Here is an 18,925-nt window from a genome sequence, read left to right as displayed (position 1 = left end):
ACCTTTTCCTCGCTCAACCTTTCCTATTGATTTCTATTTTGCTCAAATCCAAATACCCTTGGTCCATCAGTGTGTTTTGTGTTAGACCCCGTGATGGTTTTGATGTGATCAACAAAGTTGGTTAGGTCCTGCGTTGTGTTTGATCCCTGTTTCTGAGTGTGCAGGAGCTTAGGAGCACAGGAAGTCGAGCGGAAGACGCAGCCAGCGAGAATGACGGCACGGGAAAGGAGCCGACGGGCTCGGTGCGTCTAAAGGACGAGAGAGCTGCGGAAGAGTATTCCGGTGGGCGTGAAGAGCGTGCGCGGCGTTCGAGGGATGTTAAGCCGGGACGGAAGGCTGCTCGAGGAGAAGGTCGGGAATTGGGTTCGGGTGAGCCCTATTCCGGTTGGCCGCAATCACCCAAAAGATCGGAGCATCGGAAGCCAACGCAAAAGAGCTGGAAAAAGAAGCTGTGCTAGATAAACAGCTCAAGGCGCCTTCAGCTTGAAGGCGCCTTCAAGGCTGATGAAGGCGCCTTAAGCCTGGTCAAACAGACCGTTTGCACAGCGGATAAAATTTTATCCGCTGACCGAGCTGGAGGCGCCTTAAACCTTGTTGAAGGCGCCTTGGACCCTAGGGATAAGATTTCCAGGACCTATATAAAGGCTCCTGGAGCTAGGAAATAAAAAACAACTCAAGCATTCAACTTGTAATCAATTCCTAGCAACTAAGTGAGCGTTCTAAGTGTAAAAAGGCTTCTCCGCCTACAGTAAAAGAGATTCTGCTAGTGGAGCTTTTCATCACCCTGGATTAACAACCTCCTTGGTTGTAACCAGGTTAAATTCTGTTTTACTTTACTTTCCTGTTTTATTTGTATAGTTGCTATTTATTGAGTTGAAATCCGAGGAGGGTATATTTTATTTTTTGTTTTAAGCAATTCAACCCCCTCTTGCCGGCCTACGCTGCACCTACATTTTGGTCAAAATCTACTAATTAATTATGAAAATCTAGTATATACACATGCTCTAGTGTTAATTGCTTTTTGAATTTTAACACCACTTATTCTTACATTGTAACTTTGCTAACTTAGTTTGGAATTGATTTTTCAGGGATGATCATATTGCTAATGTAATTCTCCCTGAAATATGGAATACGCTTGATGCAAATTTTGTTGTAGAATAGGGAGCTAATATAGTAGAACTATCTAGAGCTAATACTCAGTCTACTTCTCAGTATACTGGTGTGGCTAACATAAATAGAAATACAAGTAATTTGGCCTTTGATTTAAATGAAGAAGGAAGTCACCTAGAAGATAAGGTTCAAAATCCTGGTACGACACTTGTAGAATACTTTGATTCTACTTGGAGTGAGGAGGAAGAGCATTATATCCACATTTCAGAGGAATTACAATGCAATATAGATGTACAAGAGTTCTGTCAAGCCCTAGAGGAGTTCCTACCTGGCAAACGACCAACATTTCCCTTGTAACTGTGACAATATGAAGCATATATACATTACCACAAGGCTACTCACAAGTAATAATCAACAACCCACACGGATGGAACATACACAACCACGCAGTTATATACACAACCCACTCGACTAGAACAAAATAATCACAACAACGCAGTTATATAATAAAATAGCCCACACTGTTGTACTAAAAGCATAGTGGAAAACGAAAGGAAAGACCATATACCAAAAAGATACAATGCGTGATGGCACGACTTAAACACAACAACAACAAGACAAATACCAAAACGATAAAATAGCCACATGGCTAAACACCCAATACAATGCCATTACTATAAAGAAAAAGGGTAAGAAACCAAGAGCGAAGTAAAGACCGTCTTTTGATGTGACGTGGGATTGACAGAAAGGATACTCCAAGCGATTTCATAATCATCTACCTGCTATCTGAGGAAAAAGACAATACACAAATGCGGTGGTGAGTGCGGGTCACTCAGCAGGTAATAGACAAGATAGTGCATGACCTAAATAAAATATAGAGATCAAAATATAAAGTCTCATCAGGAAAATAAGAACATGATCATAAACTGACATAATGAATGTACATACCCAATCTGGATCCAACACATAATATCATGATCATAATGTCATAGTAAATGAACCTACCCAATCTGGTACTAACATATAAGGTCAAGATCATAAATAACTTAATAAATGCACATGCCAAATCTGGAATCGACACATTGTATAATAATCAGTAAACTCACCGGGGATCAAGAATAGATCTGCTCGTAACACCTAAGCAATATAACCGATAGTATATACATATATAATAAATGACATGTTTAAAGCATGACAACCATATGCAACAATAATAGCTTAAACAAGTGCAACATATCACAATCACATGTAACTAGTATCTACTAGACATGTATGCATATATATCTCCACAGATGCACCGTGCATCATATGCAAATATGCATGCATGCTCCATGGTCACCCCCACCACCTCTCCAGACACTACGCCCCCTGTATAGCTGAGGGACTTGGGTCCGTGACTGTTGGTGCAGTTTGCACTAATGGTCTAACTCAGGTTTTGATGAATGACAAGTAAGTTAAGTTAGGTTTTGTTGTGATCTAACCACTTAATTAAGTATGCAGGAGAAGTCTAGTATGTCGACGGGCTGACCAGATATCTGACAAGAAATCCATCTAGGTCAATGAGCCGACCAGATAACTGGTACGAAGTCCAAATAGGTTGACGGGCTAACCAGATATCCGATGAGAAGTACAGCTAGGTCAACAGGCCGACCAGATAGCTGACATGAAGTCCAAACAGGTCGACGGGTTGACCGAATGTCTGGCAAATTGGTAAGTTAAGGTAAGTCACTGGAGGAGAGTGACCTTGTGAGGACGCATCCCGGTTGAGGGACAGTAGACGTCGGTCCAAGTTAGGTCCATTTCAGATCCCTAATATGAGACCCTTACTAGTCTTGGTCCTGGGAGGACAGGAGCTAATTCATACTACTCATTATTATTGTGCTAACATTTATCTTGCAGGTTATTATTTTGTTTATTAAACTAACATGATTTTGCAGGACAAAGGAGTAAAATTACCTTCGGATGAATAGTATTCGAAGGCGCCTTCAAGCTTGATGGAAGACACCTTCGTACTGTTCATAGAAGGTGCCTTCCATGGCTATGGAAGGTGCTTTCTGTAGGATGAAATTTGGACTTTGTCGTGGATAAGTGTCGGGCTGTTCGGGATTGAGTTTTTCAGGTTGGAGGCGCCTTCAATGACAATGGAAGACAGGGTTTAAAATATTCGACCCGTGCCGAGGTTTCGGTCTTGGATCGAAATGATACAGTTTTGGTACTGTATCATGCCTATATAATTTCAATATTTTTTAAATATAAAATATATTAATTTAAAACTAAAATATTTAACATAAATATTTTAAAAAAATAAACAAGATAAAAAATAATCCTCAAAAAAAGGAAAAGATATAAAAATAGATAAATAAATAAATAAATTTTTTATTATAATTTCTAAATTAAAATAAATGAAATATAAAATTAATTAGATAATTTTATTAGGGTTTAATAAAGTCTCTTTAGATTATCTCTATCATAAGCAGGAGTTGATTAAAAAATTAACCTAAGTTTAATTATAAAAAATCTGAAATCAAACACCACTCGTGAGCCCACACGACTTCGGTGCTGTCGCAGGGTTGTGCGACCAACTATGGCCGAGGGGATTGCATGACTCCTTCGACGCAACCACGTTGGTCGTGCGACCCCTCTACAGTGACCGTAGGGTCGCACAATGTCTCCACGGCGACAGCGAAAGGGTTATGCGACCTTTCTGCTACTGTTGCAGGGTTGAGTGACCCCTCTGCTATGACTACGGGGTCGCGCAACATGTCGCACCTATCGTGGGTCTAGTGCCGGGGTCGTGCCGGTACCGGTAGCCAAGTGAAACGAGACGTTTCACCGTTTCGACATGACACTTTAAACCATGATAGAAGATGCCTTCCATGCTCTTTATAAGCCTGCTGACTCAAAGCTTCAATATAGAACAGACATACGAGCTACTACGCATCCGTTTGACCTTCCGACTGCTTCTTGTTGTTACTCTAGAAAGTCTGTCTACCTTCTAGCTACGCTTTCGAGACATCCGAATCATCTTCGACAGACCAACAAAATTCTACTGCTTTTAAAGCAGTCTGTCTACCTTCTAGCAACACACCGAGCTCTCCATTTTGTTGGTAACATTTTCATTAGTGTTGCATTCTTAATTCTACTGCTTTAAAAGGAAAGTGTAGGCTGTTACACTGTCCATATTCTTGTACTCGATTTCCTCTTCCAGAGGTACCGGAAGAGACCTTTAGTGGATTACCCATTGATAAGTCCGTGAAACTTGGGTCTTGGAGTAGGAGTCGTCGAAGGCTCCGAACCAAGTAAACCGCTTGTGTTCTCTCTGTTTTATTTTTGTTGGTCTATTTTCTTTTTCCGCTGCGCCTACTCGTGATTTTAAAACCAAGAAAATAAGTTTTTTTTTTTTTAAAAACACGTGATTCACCCTCTCTCACGTGCGTCTCGATCCAACAAGTGGTATTAGAGTAGGTTTTGCTCTGATTTGGTGCAACCACCATCAAACCGGGGGAATCATTTTCAAATTTCTTTGTTTTTCGCATTCCATTTGAATTGGTAAAACTTTACCTATTTAGATAATTTTTTCATTCGGTTTTAACTTGAGATACAACACCTCTCAAATTCTTCTATATATATTTTTTTATATATATCTCAAACTCTTCTAATCCAAGAGTAAGTCTTGGTACCTTCTTTAGTTTATCTTTTTAGCACTCAAATGGCACAACTTGAAGGGTATAACATCCTATGCCCCCACTCTTCAATGGGGATGACTTCCCATACTGGAAGAAGTGAATGGAGGTGTACCTTAAAATTGACTACAACCAATGGTTTAGCATCACCAAAGGATACAAGGTGCTCGTCGACAATGCCAGAATTCCAATGGACTCGGAGAATTAGAATTCGGAAATGAAGAAGAAGGCTCAGATTGATTACAAAGCCCTCAACACAATCCAGTGCAGGTTAACCAAGGAGGAGCTGAACCGCGTTGACCCACACGAAAACACCAAAGAACTATGAGACAAGCTCATAGAATTACACAAGGGAACCAACGATGCAAAGGTAACAAAGAGAGATTTATACTTGAATAAATTATTTAATATAAAAATACAGGAAGGTAAGACTGCTAGTTAGTTGCACGCGAGGATAAAAGATATCCTCAACGGACTTCACACAATCGGCCACCAGATGGAGAATCGAGATCTAATCAGGTATGCTCTAAACGCATTTCCTCGGAATGCACTATGGGCATCCATCATGGATGCCTATAAGATTTCGAGGAATTTATCCAAATTAAAATTAGATGAACTCTTTTATGAATTAGAGCTACACAAACAGACTAATACCAAAATTGAGAAAGGTATTGCTCTTATTGCCGGAACGTCGAAAGAAAAATTCAGGACCAAGCTAGAACCTGAAGTTGAGTCCAACCTAGACTTAGAGGATGAAGAATACCTGGTGAACTTGGTAAGGAAGATGTTCACCGGGAGAAAGAAGAACTTCACCAACAAGGACCCCTAGAAGATCAACTCCACCTCTAACTCGAACAGCAAGAATGTGATATACTTTGGATGTAACAAGAAGGGGCACTACAAGATCGACTGCTTGAGTCTCAAGAAGAAGAAAGCCCTGAAGGCAACTTGGGACAAATCGTCAGGGGAGGACTTAGACGGCAAAGAACATAAGCACTCCAACTACCTCGCACTGATGGCGTACAGACCAGAATCAGAGAGTGAATTGGAAGACGGGTTCGAACCAGAGTCGAGCCACAAGTCCACACTCGTTTTCGAAGGTTCCAATGAGGTACATTTTGATTTAAGTAAAAAGTTTTTTAAATCATGTTTAAATAAGAAATTAACTACTTCTACAAATGAAATAATTGAACTAATCTAAGAAAATAAAATACTTAAAGAATAATTAAAATTAGATCCAACAGTTAAACCAATTCAACCTAAAATCCCAACTCAAGTTACAAAACTTGAGGAGAACAATCTCAAGTTGAAAAGCGAAGTAGTCAAACTAAGATAATTACTGGAAAAATTTGCAACTAGATCCAAGTACCTTGACATGATACTTGGATCACAAAGAGCTGTGTACAATAAGTCCAGACTCAGATATAAGTCCAGCTCAACCAACAAAACCTTTATTTCTTTAGTTAACCAAAATAAAAATCAAATTAAGGCTTGAGTTCCAAAAACATGTCTAATCACGTAAGTAGGACTTAATCAATATTATATACCTAAAGATAAAATTTATTACATAAATCAAAATAAATCAAATGACTCTCCCTTAAATTCTAAAATTAAATCTTTAAAAATAGATACAAATCAAAAGAAAAATCTTAAATTAATTAAACCCAGCTTAAATGAATACAACATAAACACAAGCTATAACCGAGTATACTACAACTATAAAATAAATCGACATAAACCCAAATGTTCAATAATTCAGGGAGAGATTACAAATTAGTTGGCACATCCAAAAATCAATAACTTACCCAGATGGGTAATTAGGACTAGTCTAAATAGGGACAAAAGTTTAAATTGACCAATGACATTAGTGAAGTTTTGGATGATAGTAGGTTAGGAAAATTCTGTCTATGCATGTCTAGGAAGATATGACTTTGACCTAGTGCATTTGGCTTAGTGGAACTAACTGAAGCTACCCCTTATGGATCCTAACTAGTTAGACTAATGTTTTATACTAAGTTTAGTGGATATGACTATTTGAAAAATCTCGAAGGTATGGTTACTCTAATAATGTCCAGGTGACTCACCATAGCCTAGAAGTTTATCCAAAAAATACTTATTTTGTGAGCCCAAAGCTAAACTTGAATCTAACACAAAAGTTAAACTAAACCCTGAAATTGAATCTAACTCATATCACAAAACTCTCTGATTGAAAACATAGATCGGGTGAGATGACTAAAGATCAAATTAAATTTTATTAAATTAATTAAACCCTAAAATCAAAATTGAATCAAATTTTAAATAATTTAAAAATCCTTTTAAAAATATTTTAAAATTACTTTAAAAATGTTTTAAAAATTACTTTAAAATGTTATAAAAATTACTTTAAAAAATATTTTAAAATTACTTTTAAAAAATATTTTAAAATTACTTTTAAAAAATATTTTAAAAATTAATTTAAAAAATATTTTAAAATTACTTTAAAAAAATTACTTTAAAAATGTTTTAAAATTACTTAAAAAATTACTTTAAAAAATATTTTAAAAATTACATTAAAAAATATTTTAAAATTACTTTAAAAATGTTTTAAAAGTTACTTTAAAAAATATTTTAAAATTACTTAAAAAAATACTTTAAAAATATTTTAAAAATTACTTTAAAAAATATTTTAAAATTACTTTAAAATTATTTTAAAATTACTTTAAAAATGTTTTAAAAATTTAAACTTAAACTAAAATTAAAACTTAAATTTAAACTTAATCAAAAATGAAAACTTAAATTAAAAATTTAAACTTAAACTAAAATACATTTAAACAAAAATTAAAACTTAAATTTAAAATTTAAACTTAAATCTAAAATTAAAAATTAAACTTAAGCCTAAAATTTAAAATTAAACTTAAAATTTAAAACTAAAATTAAACGTAAAATTTAAAATTAAACCATAAATTTAAAAAAAGCTTACTGAAGGTGCCTCTAGGTTAACTGGAGGCGCCCTCGAAAGAGCGGGAAAAATCTCACCCTAACCGATCGAAGGCGCCTTCGGTCGACTGAAGACACCTTCTGAAGCACATGGAAGACGTCTTCCATTAAGTTTGAAGGCGCCTTTGAGCAAGATTTTTCCAGCGGACAGAGCGTTGCTTTGTTCGTAATTTCAGAAGCGACAAGGCGCCTTCTAGCCACTTTCTCCCTCGATTCTTCATCCCAAAACCTCAAAATGCCTCCTAGGTATACCTCAACTTAGTTTATCTCGTCAATACTTTGTTCATATGTGTTTTCTTTGTCAATTTGTGCTTATATGCTTGTATAAAATTAGGAAAAGATGACATGTTGCCCCTAGGCCAAGTAATACTCCATCTACTGATGTCAGATTCCCCACTGAGCATCTTAGGTTGTCTTTTTTATAGCATACATATGTTGCCTTAAAATCTAAGTTTTTGAGTAGGACTTTCTTTACCCAGTACTGTGCACTGATTATAGAGATTATTGATTACTATCAGTTAGATAGACTAGTTTACTACAGCCATACAGTAAATCTAGACATGTGTGCACAGTTTTATAATAATCTAATTAAGATTGATGATATGACCTATTCCACCAGAGTTGGAGGAAAGGACTTTCACTTTTTCCCCACCTTATTATATGATAGCTTAGGACTTAAGAGATTTGCGTGCACTTTTTTGTGCTACCCTGGTAGGGATCTGCCATTTGGCGAGCTCTACTCCCATATTACATTAGATACTATCTATATATATTTTTTTGGGAGGAGAGATTACCTACAGTGACTGACTTTAGGTCACTCTCTTTTAGAGTCCAGGACTATATCCTATATCGAGTCCTGACTACCTGCATTCTACCAATTACATCTCGCGATGTCACGATGATGCGACCGTCTTATTCATTTTTTTTTATGCACTATGCCAGCACCTTGACATTGATGTTACATTACACATATTTCACAATGTCATTCATGCATCTAGTCTCGTCATTAGGAATCAAGTTCATATGCCCTATTGTCACATCTTGACATACATATTTTTGACTATTGGAGTAGATATGACCTAGGGTACGTCTAGTTTCTTTAGTGCATATGATGAGATTGGTCAGCGCCAGCTAGCTTTAGTGCATATAGATATCACTGCTCAGGGGGTTCTAGCTTGGAGAGCTGGGCCACAGCCAACCATACCAGTCAAGGCCGAGGATTATTTTTCAGCTGAGGGAGAGGAGTGGCCAACGTTTATGGCTGAGGAGCTCCTGGGATATCCTCTAACTTTGACCCATCCCTCGACATCACTATCCGTCGAGGATCGACTCGCTTGACTTGAGGAATCCTTCGCACATCTTTGGCAGTCAGTCTCGAATGGATTCAACACACTTCGGGGGGGGGGGGGGGGGGGGATGACCATTGGATTTACTTCTCTCTGAGATGAAATGACGACTAGATTTAAGTAGATTCTTTAGGCTCTGCGAGCACTTGAGCGACCCCTACCACCACCACCACCTGCTGACGATGATAAGGCCTGATCATGATACATACACTATTATGCATTGTATATTTTTTTACTTACTATCTACAGTCAATTTTTTCCCTTCAGTCCATTTGTTAAACTAGGAATGTGTTTAATAGACTAGGACCACTATTTTCAAAATTATTTTTCAAATAATTTAGAAATTCTAGGGTAGAATTTTTTTCTTACATTTTTCTCAAAATTCTCTTATTTTTAGAATTTTAAAATCAATTTTAGCCTTAGTCTAGATCAAATCCATAGGAAGCATGTTCCTATAGATTTAGGACCTGAGCATCTCACCAACATATTAGGGCTACCTTGTTTGTGTATTGCCAAACTTAGAAAGGGGTGAGATGCATAGACAGATTGTCTGGACTTAAGATGCTTATATTAGTGCATCAATATAAGTCTGGGCATTAAAAAACTAAATTTATAGTGATCAGATTAAGTAATCCAGTTTAGTCAAACACTAACCAGATAAAAAGACCTAACCTGACTAACCAAGTGAACACTGCTATTTTATGATAGTTAGTAACTAACGGTTAGACAGTTAAGGACAATTTGAAATAATATCAGGTTCAGGGGGAGGATTAATTTTCAAAATATTTCTAAAAATTATCTTCAAACCATACTTATACATTTCATAAATCCACCTTTGAAAATATGTTTTGAAACACTTTGTTATTTCTCAATTCATAAGTTTAAAAAAAATTGACAACTTTTTAAGTTTTTGTAAACTACTTTAAACCATGTTTCTGAAAAATATTTTTGAAAAGTTTTACAAATTGTTGCAACACTTACTATTTTAAACTTTATTCTTGAAAAATACCTTTTATTTTTAGAAAAGTTTCATTGTTGCAAAACCTAGCATTTTCAAAATCTTATTTGTGAATTTTTTTTCCATGCTGAAAACTCATAAAGTTTTTTAAAAAAAAGTTAGTAGATTTTGAAAATTTAAACTTTATTAGCCTTGTGAAAATTATGATATAAAGTGTTTTAAAAAATTTTGTTTTAAGATGTCTTTAAAAAATCAATTTGAAACCTATATAATTTTTGAAAACTGCTTTAAAAGATGTTTTTGAAAATACTTTGACAAAGTTTTGAAAAAGTTTCTTTCTTGCAAAACTTATTTTTTACATTTAAGCTTCTTAATAATTGTTCTCCATATTTTATTATTTTGAAATGATAAGAGTTTTCAAAACTATTTTGAATGTATTTTAACATATGTTGAAAAATATTTTTGAAAACACTTTGAAAAGATTTTATGATTGTACTTTTTTTTAACTTCCCCATGTAATGTTGAAAATTATCCTATTGTCAAATTTTTTTACTTAGCACGTTTTTTTACTTAGTTGTTTATTCATATTTTTGATGAATGTCAAAGGGGGAGAGTTAAAGATTAAGTTAGCAAACATCGAAAAGCTAGCAAACACCGAAATCTGAATAACTTAAACATATCATTTGTCTATTTATGTTTGTATTTTTTCCAAACTTAACCCAGGTTATCATTGCATTAAAAAGGGGGAGATTGTTACTGTAGTTTGCACTAATAGAATAACTCAGGTTTTGATGAATGATAAGTAAGTTAAGTTAAGTTTTGTTGTGATCTAACCACTCGATTAAGTGTGTAGAAGAAGTCCAGATAGGTCGACGGGCTGACTAGATATTTGACAAGAAATCTAACTAGGTCAACGGGCCGACTGGATAGCTGGTACGAACTCTAGATAGGTTGACAGACTGACTAGATATCTAGCGAGAAGTCTAGCTAGGTCAACAGGATGATCAGATAGCTGGTATGAAGTCCAGATAGGTCGATGTGCTAACCGGATGTCTGGTAAATTGGTAAGTCAAGGTAAGTCACTGGAGGAGAGTGACCTTGCGAGGACGCGTCCCGATTAAGGGACAGTAGGCGTCGGTCCAGGTTAGGTCCATTTCAGATTCCTAATCTGAGACCTTGACTAGTTCCTAGTCTTGAGAGGATAGGAACTAATTCATACTGCTCATTATTATTGTGCTAACATTTGTCTTGTAGGTTATTATTTTATCTATGTTAGGACCCTTTGGCGCTCGGTAAGAGGGAGATGTGAATAACTTGAAAAATAAAAATATACCTTTCCCGATCTTTCAACTCTAATTAAAAGCAACAATAATGATAAATTAAAATAACGACCAGGAAGAAGAGGCACAAGGTTTACTTGATTACAACCTATATGGTTGTTAATCCAAGGCTTGTGAAAGCATAATAAAAATCTCCTTCGTTGAAGATGGAGAAGCCTCTTATACTCGTTGAAAAGATCAGACAATTGCTAGGAAATGATTACAAGAGTTGATACTAAAGTTGTTATCTATTTCCTAGCTTCGGGGACAAAGTTGTTATCTATTTCCTAGCTTCGGGGACTTTTTTATAACCTATGGAAAATCCTATCCGTGGATGGAAGACGCCTCCAATAGGTTGGAAGGCACCTCCAGCGAGGTGCCAAAGCATAAATCTTTATCCTTTGGCAATGACAATATTTTTCTAGTCGAAGGCACCTTCCATAGGGTTGGAAGGCACCTTCATACTGTTCATCGAAGGTGCCTTCCAGCCATGGAAGGTGCCTTCCACAGTGAAGGTGCGGAGGTGCCTCGGAGGCACCTTCAACTCTCTTTGAAGGCGCCTCCAGTAGTATTTCTAGCATTCTTTTTGCTCTTCTGTTGCTCCGATCACCTGGGTGATCGCGACCATCCGGGATAGGGCTTACCTGAACCCATTTCTCAGTCTTCTCCTCGAGTAGGCTTTCGCTCCGGCTTCTCGTCCCTCAGAACGTCGCGCACGTCCTTGTCGTCTACCGGTGTAGTCTTCTACAACACCTCGTCCCTCGGATGTCTTCTGCTTGACTTCTTGTGTTCCTAAGCTCCTGCACACTTAGACACAAGGATTAAATATAATAGGACCTAACTTAACCTGGTTGATCATATCAAAGCTACCACGGGGTTCCAACAATCTCTCTATTTTTGATGTGCATCAACCCAGGTTCAAGTTAGGGTAAAAATAATGCAATAAAAGTATGGTAAAGAAATAATATTTTAGGAACATTAAGTATAATTTTGCAAAATTCAAAATTTTATAATGTTGTAATATTCAGAATTTGCAAAATTCAAAATTTTAAAATCTTTCCCTAAAATCTCCCCCTAAACTTGTACCTATTCCTCCCCCTTTGATCACATAAAAAAAATAAGAAAATTACATAAAAAGTTAGAAAGTTTGAAATAAATTTTAGGGGACTTAAAAAATATTTCAATAAAGTCACACTTTGTATTCAACAAGAAAGAGTTTTAAAGAAAACATTTTGTCATTTCTAAAAACTCGACTAATCCAAACAAACTTGTTAAATGATTATAACAGTAAATCGTTTAACAATTAGTCAATTAAACATTAAATTTAATAATTGGCTTCTAGCCTGTGGTGAGACACTAGGCCTTCTTGGATATTGAACAATAACCACTTTCTTAGACAAAGTCTTTTAAAGAAATTAATAATTAATTTCCTTTATGATATTTTAACCCTATTTTAAAAATTTTAGTCTAAGAATGACTTTGGACCTATCTACTAGATTAATTAGAAATTTTGGAGGTATATAACTTCTGGGGATCTTTCTAATTTGACTCATGTGAAATCGTAAATACCAGTTTAGTCTACCATACTTTCTAGATTTTGATTTTTGACAATTATTCAAATTCAAGCATGCATGGTCATTTTTCAATTTTTCGATTTCTATCTTCAATTTTTCATTTTCTAATTTTAGATTATCATACAATTCTAGAGGGCATGCATTAACCAATTATCTTTTTAAATCAATACTTTCTTTTTCTAATTTATATAAATTTTAAGAAAGTATTTTGATAAAATTAAAAGACTGCTCGGGAGATAGTGCGTGTACCTCACTTACCTTGTGATCTGATGCTCTCCCTTCATCGTAGCTTTCTTCTGATGATTCTCCCCCTTCATCGATGCTCATTTCTGAGCTGCTTTTATCCTCTTCTTGGTGGTCGGCCAGTAGGGCTAGTCTGGAGAAGACCTTGATCTCGGACTCAGAGGATGATGATTCATCCCATGTGGCCTTCAAGTTCTTGTGCTTTAATCTGTTGCCCTTGTCTCTCTCCTTGTTTTTTAGTTTAGGGCATTCATCCTTGATGTGCACTTCTTCATTGTAGTTGTAACATCGGACCTTCCTTTTGTTTCAATACTCCTTTTTCGTCTGTGATTTAAACTTATTAGATCGAATACACTTATTAAATTTACTTACCATTAAAGTTATTTCGTCTTCATCAATTGACTCTTCAGAGTCTGGATCATCCATTCTTGCCTTTAGGGCAATGTTCTGACTCAGTCCCTTATTTGTCCTACACACCGAGATTTGTGTAATTTGAAAGTGGAGAAAAGATTTTCTAAAGTATTCACCTCGAGATCTTTGGAGATATAGTAGGAGTTTACTATAGATGTCCATTCCGGTGTTCTCGGGAGTACATTTAAAGCATACCTTAGCGTGTCCCAATTGGTTATCGTTTCTCCGAGGTTCATTAAACCAGTGATTAGTTCCTTGATTCTTCTGAGTAGTTGAGCAACCAATTCGCCTTCTTCCATTCCGAGATTACTTATTTGGTTCCGGAGTAGGCCCCATTTAGCGAGTTTGGCTTCGGACGTACCTTCGTTTACTTCCAGAAACTTCTCCCAAAGTTCCTTTGCTGATTCGTAGGTGCCGATTCTGTTGATTTCTTGTGGAGGTAGCACGCTCAATAGATGGAATTCAACTCATCCATTTGCCACGAAATCTGCTTGCTTTTTGGTCCATTGATACTCCTCTTTTTCTTTTGGTACTACAAATCCATATTTTAATATTAACAATAATTCAAAATTAGTTTAAAAAAATACCTCCATACGTTTCTTCCAAGATGCAAATTCTCCTTCAAACTTTGGTGGGTAAATTGTCGGTCCGACATTGTTTCAGTGCTTCAGTAGCGGTTAGTCCTTCTGAGGTGGTTAGACTCTGATACCACTTGTTAGGACCCTTTGGCGACCGGTAAGAGGGAGATGTTAATAACCTAAAAAAATAAAATAATACCTTTCCCTATCTTTCAACTCTAATTAAAAGCAATAATAATGATAAATTAAAATAACGACTAGAAAGAAGAGACATAAGATTTACTTGGTTACAACCTAGATGGTTGTTAATCCAAGGCAAGTGAAAGCGCAATAAAAATCTCTTTTGTTGAAGGCGGAGAACCCTCATACACTCATTGAAAAGCTCAGACAGTTGTTAGGAAATGATTACAAGAGTTAATACTAAAGTTGTTATCTATTTCCTAGCTCCAAGGGCCTTTTCATAGCTCCTGAAAAATCCTATCTGTGGGTGGAAGACGCCTCCAACAGGCTGGAAGACGCCTCCAGCGAGGCGCCAAAGGATAAAGCTTTATCCTTTGGCAACGATAATATTTTTCTAGTCAAAGGTGCCTTCCATAGGGCTGGAAGGCGCCTTCATACTATTCATCGAAGGTGCCTTCCATCCATGGAAGGTGCCTTCCACAGTGAAGGTGTGGAGGCACTTCGGAGGCACCTTCAACTCCCTTTGAAGGTGCCTCCAACAATATTTTCAGCCTTCTTTTTGCTCTTATGCTACTCCGATCGCCTAGGTGATCGTGGCCATCTGGGATAGGGCTAACCTGAACTCATTTCCCGATCTTCTCCTCGAGTAGGCTTTTGCTCCGGCTTCTCGTCCCTCGGAACATCGCGCACGTCATTCTCATCCACCGGTGTACTCTTCCGTAGAACCTCATCCTTCGGATGCACTGAGCCCGTTGGCTCCCTTCTCGTGCCATCCTTCTCGCTAACTGCGTCTTCTACTCGACTTCATGTGTTCCTAAGCTCCTGCACACTTAGACACAAGGATCAAATATAACAGGACCTAACTTAACCTGGTTGATCACATCAAAACTACCACGGAGTTCCAACAATTTATTGGACTAACGTGGTTTTGTAGGACAAAGGGGCAAAATTGCCTTCAGACGAGCAGTGTTCGAAGGAGCCTTCAAGCTTGATGGAAGACGCCTTTGTACTGTTCATAGAAGGCACCTTTCATGGCTTTGGAAGGCGCCTTCCGCAGGATGAAATTTGGACTTTTTTGTGGATAAGTGTCAAGCTGTTTGAGATCAAGTTTTTCAAGTTGGAGGTGCCTTCAATGACTATGGAAGGGGCTTTCCATACTCTTTATAAGCCTGTTCACTCAAAGCTTCAATATAGAACAGACATACGAGCAACTACACATCTGTTTGACCTTCCAACTGCTTCTGCTTCCTGTTGTTACTCTAGAAAGTCTGTCTGTCTTCGAGCTACGCTTTCGGGACATCCAAATCATATCCGGCAAACCGATAGCAACACGCCGAGCTCTCCATTTTGTCGGTAACCTTTTTATTAGTGTTGCATTCATAATTCTACTGCTTTAAGAGGGAAGTGTAGGCTCTTACACTGTCCCTATTCTTGTACTTGATTCTCTCTTCTGAAAATATCGGAAGAGGCCTTTAGTGGATTACCCAACGATAGGTCCGCGGGACCTGGGTCTTAGAGTAGGAGTCGTCGAAGGCTCCAAACCAAGTAAACCGCTTATGTTCTCTTTGTTTCATTTTTGTTCATCTATTTTCTTTTTTCCATTACGTGTACTCGTGATTTTAAAACCAAGAAAATAAGATTTTTTTTGAAAAACATGTCATTCACCCCTCTCTCACACATGACTCGATCCAACAGTGATAATAGAGTGGCTGAGGCGAACAGTTCACTAACTATCTAGCAACATAGCATCAGGGTCCCTGACTACTCACATCTCTAGCCCCTAACTATTGTACCCTTGATTAAGCCCAATTTTGTCACGAATTGGGCATCAAATGATGAAGTACCAAACCCCTCCTACGCTAATGTAGCATAGGAATGACTCGGGTCGTCCGCCAACGAAAGCAACGATAGGATGGTAAACTTAGGATCGTATATTATTTCTATTTTTTTGAGGTTTTTAATATGGAATTGGGGTTTGGGTTTTTGATTCTAAATCTAAGAAATTAAAAGCAGAACAAGAAAGAAACTAATCTAATGCTGGAATGAAATTTAACTAGGTGTCAATAATTAATCCACAACGCATTGTCACTCTACGCTATGAGTTAACTATCAACACAACTAAACTAAGGATCAAAATAGCGAAACATCAAATAAAATCTAACCTAAATAATGAAAGACAATGCAAGTAAAGAAAACTATATCTATCCTAACTAACCATTGAAGATTTTCCTACATCGCATTGTCACGCTACGATACAAGATTATCTATCAATGGGCATAACATGAAATAAAGCATTAACAAAACTAAGAGCATGTAACGAAACCTAAAACATTAAAGAAACCCTAAGCTAATCTATCCTAATTGCATTCAATCAAAACTAAAACTTAACTAAATTAAAAGAACAAGACAAAGCAAGAATTAACTGAACTAAAAATGCATCAAAATAAACCTAATTATTGGTTGAAGCATTTCATCAAACACATTGTATGCATGTAACTAATTAAACATAATAAGTGCAATTTAAACATGAAAGATCAAATTAGCTACAAGCATTCAACAATAGGACTTCAACACAAGTAAATTAACAAAATTAACAGAATTTAAACTAAGAAAATCTAAACTAATCCAACCACATTCACACTTCTTCTTCAAATACCAACGACTATCTCCGCCGTCACACGAAGACCCGACTCCGAACCCCGAAAGCCGGTAGACAGTGCACAATCTGCTGGTGGCTGCAAACTTCGCCAACGACAATGGATGAGACGAATCTTCCACCGAAGAACCCCTTCGCTGGAAGTTGGAAATAGTGGTGGCTGCTGGAAATGGTGGACTGCCGTCACCCTCTTCGTCCCCTGTCCATCCGAACCCCAGAAGGAGAGGAGAGGTATGAAGGATGCCGGAGTATGGAGGTCTCACCGGAGAACCCCTCCGGTGAGGTGGAGTTGGTCGAAAATCGCTGTCGAAACCTGCTGCTCCCGCCACTGTGCTGCTGCCGCTCGCCGCTGGAAATCAAGAAGAAGGGTGGTTGTGGATGGCCGGCCGACGGCGGTGAAGAGAAGAAAAGAAGCCGCCGGCCGGAGAGAAGGGAAGAAGTGGTGGCGCTGTGGAGGGAGTCGTGCCCTAGATGCCGCGGGGAAGAGTCGCGCGAGGATCCGAAGCCCCCTTCTGTGCCGTGCGGATGAGGAGAAAAGGTAAGTTTCGGGTTTCGGGTTTGGGTCCATTAGGGCTTAGATCAGGATCCAATAAGAAAAAGGAAATTGGGTTATGAAATTGGGTTTCAGTTTGGGCTTTGTGATTGGGTTTGATTTGAAGCTTTTGGATTGGGTTTGATTGGATTCTTCTTTTGATTCAAATTAGAGATGAATTGAACTTGGATGAGGATGATCTTTATGGACGATCCAGATCAATTTAAATGAGGATGAAGGGATGGATCACTTGATCTGACTGAAGAGGCAGGATCTCACTGGTTCTTGATCAACGGTCCACATTAATTCAGCTTGATCTTCCTCATTTAGCCTCTAAATCAAGCCAAATTTAATCCGGTTCGACCCTAATCCATGGCTCTTTGAATTTCCTACAAAATCACATAAAATATGAAATTAAATTCTATAAATTGCAGGAAATTTACAATTAAGTCCAAAATGAATCTCTATTCGCAAATCATGATATAAACACAATATTAAGTATGCGAAAAGGTAGAAAATGTTAAGTACAAGAGCCAAAATAATGCACAAAAATACTCATTATCAACTCCCCCACACTTATTCTTGCACGCCTCGAGCAAGTAAAATAGAACAAGAAAAATAACTAAAATGCATTCCCTTAACTATTCTTAATCATACATAGAAAATAGTGAAAAGAGAGTTATCTAGGATTGTCCAATTCAAATGACCAAAGCATTCGTGGATTCAATTCATACATTAATTAACAAACATGATAATCTCAATCCACAATCAATAAATTGAGAATGATAACAAAATAAACCTCACAAGGTAAGTGATTGTGGCTCTTCTCTAATAATTATGCAATAGTGGAGCTCACTCAAGCTACTCATGGATTCATGCACTACCATATGCTTGCTTTGCTTCTAATCTCCACCACTATATACATAAGAGTGCACAATAAAATAATGAAGGCATTATTTGAAATATAAGGGAAACATAATCAAAGCAAATGATAGGATAAGAAAAGAGATGAAGAAGATAAAGGAAGTTATTGGTGGAAGATATGGACATAATGGAATATTACATAGATGAGTACAAGTAACAATGCCCAAAAAGTAGTACATCCAAACTCCCAAGCTAGCTCTAAAACTGAATAAAAATATGAACAATCTCTACGATAGCTTTTCAATAAACATTCACTCATGATCTACAATAAAATCCAAATTTTGCTATCATACAGATTGTTACTCACAAAAAATCCTATCACCTTTCATCAATACAATAAAAAATGTGAACAACTCCTACTCTAGCATTTCAATAAAAATCCACTGATGATATATAATAGAATCCAAATGTTGCTAAAGTAAAATTTGTCACTCA

The sequence above is a fragment of the Zingiber officinale genome, chromosome 9B (assembly GCF_018446385.1).
Source record: "Zingiber officinale cultivar Zhangliang chromosome 9B, Zo_v1.1, whole genome shotgun sequence".
Classification (NCBI taxonomy): Eukaryota; Viridiplantae; Streptophyta; class Magnoliopsida; order Zingiberales; family Zingiberaceae; genus Zingiber; species Zingiber officinale.
Note: the sequence above shows the minus strand (reverse complement) of the source record.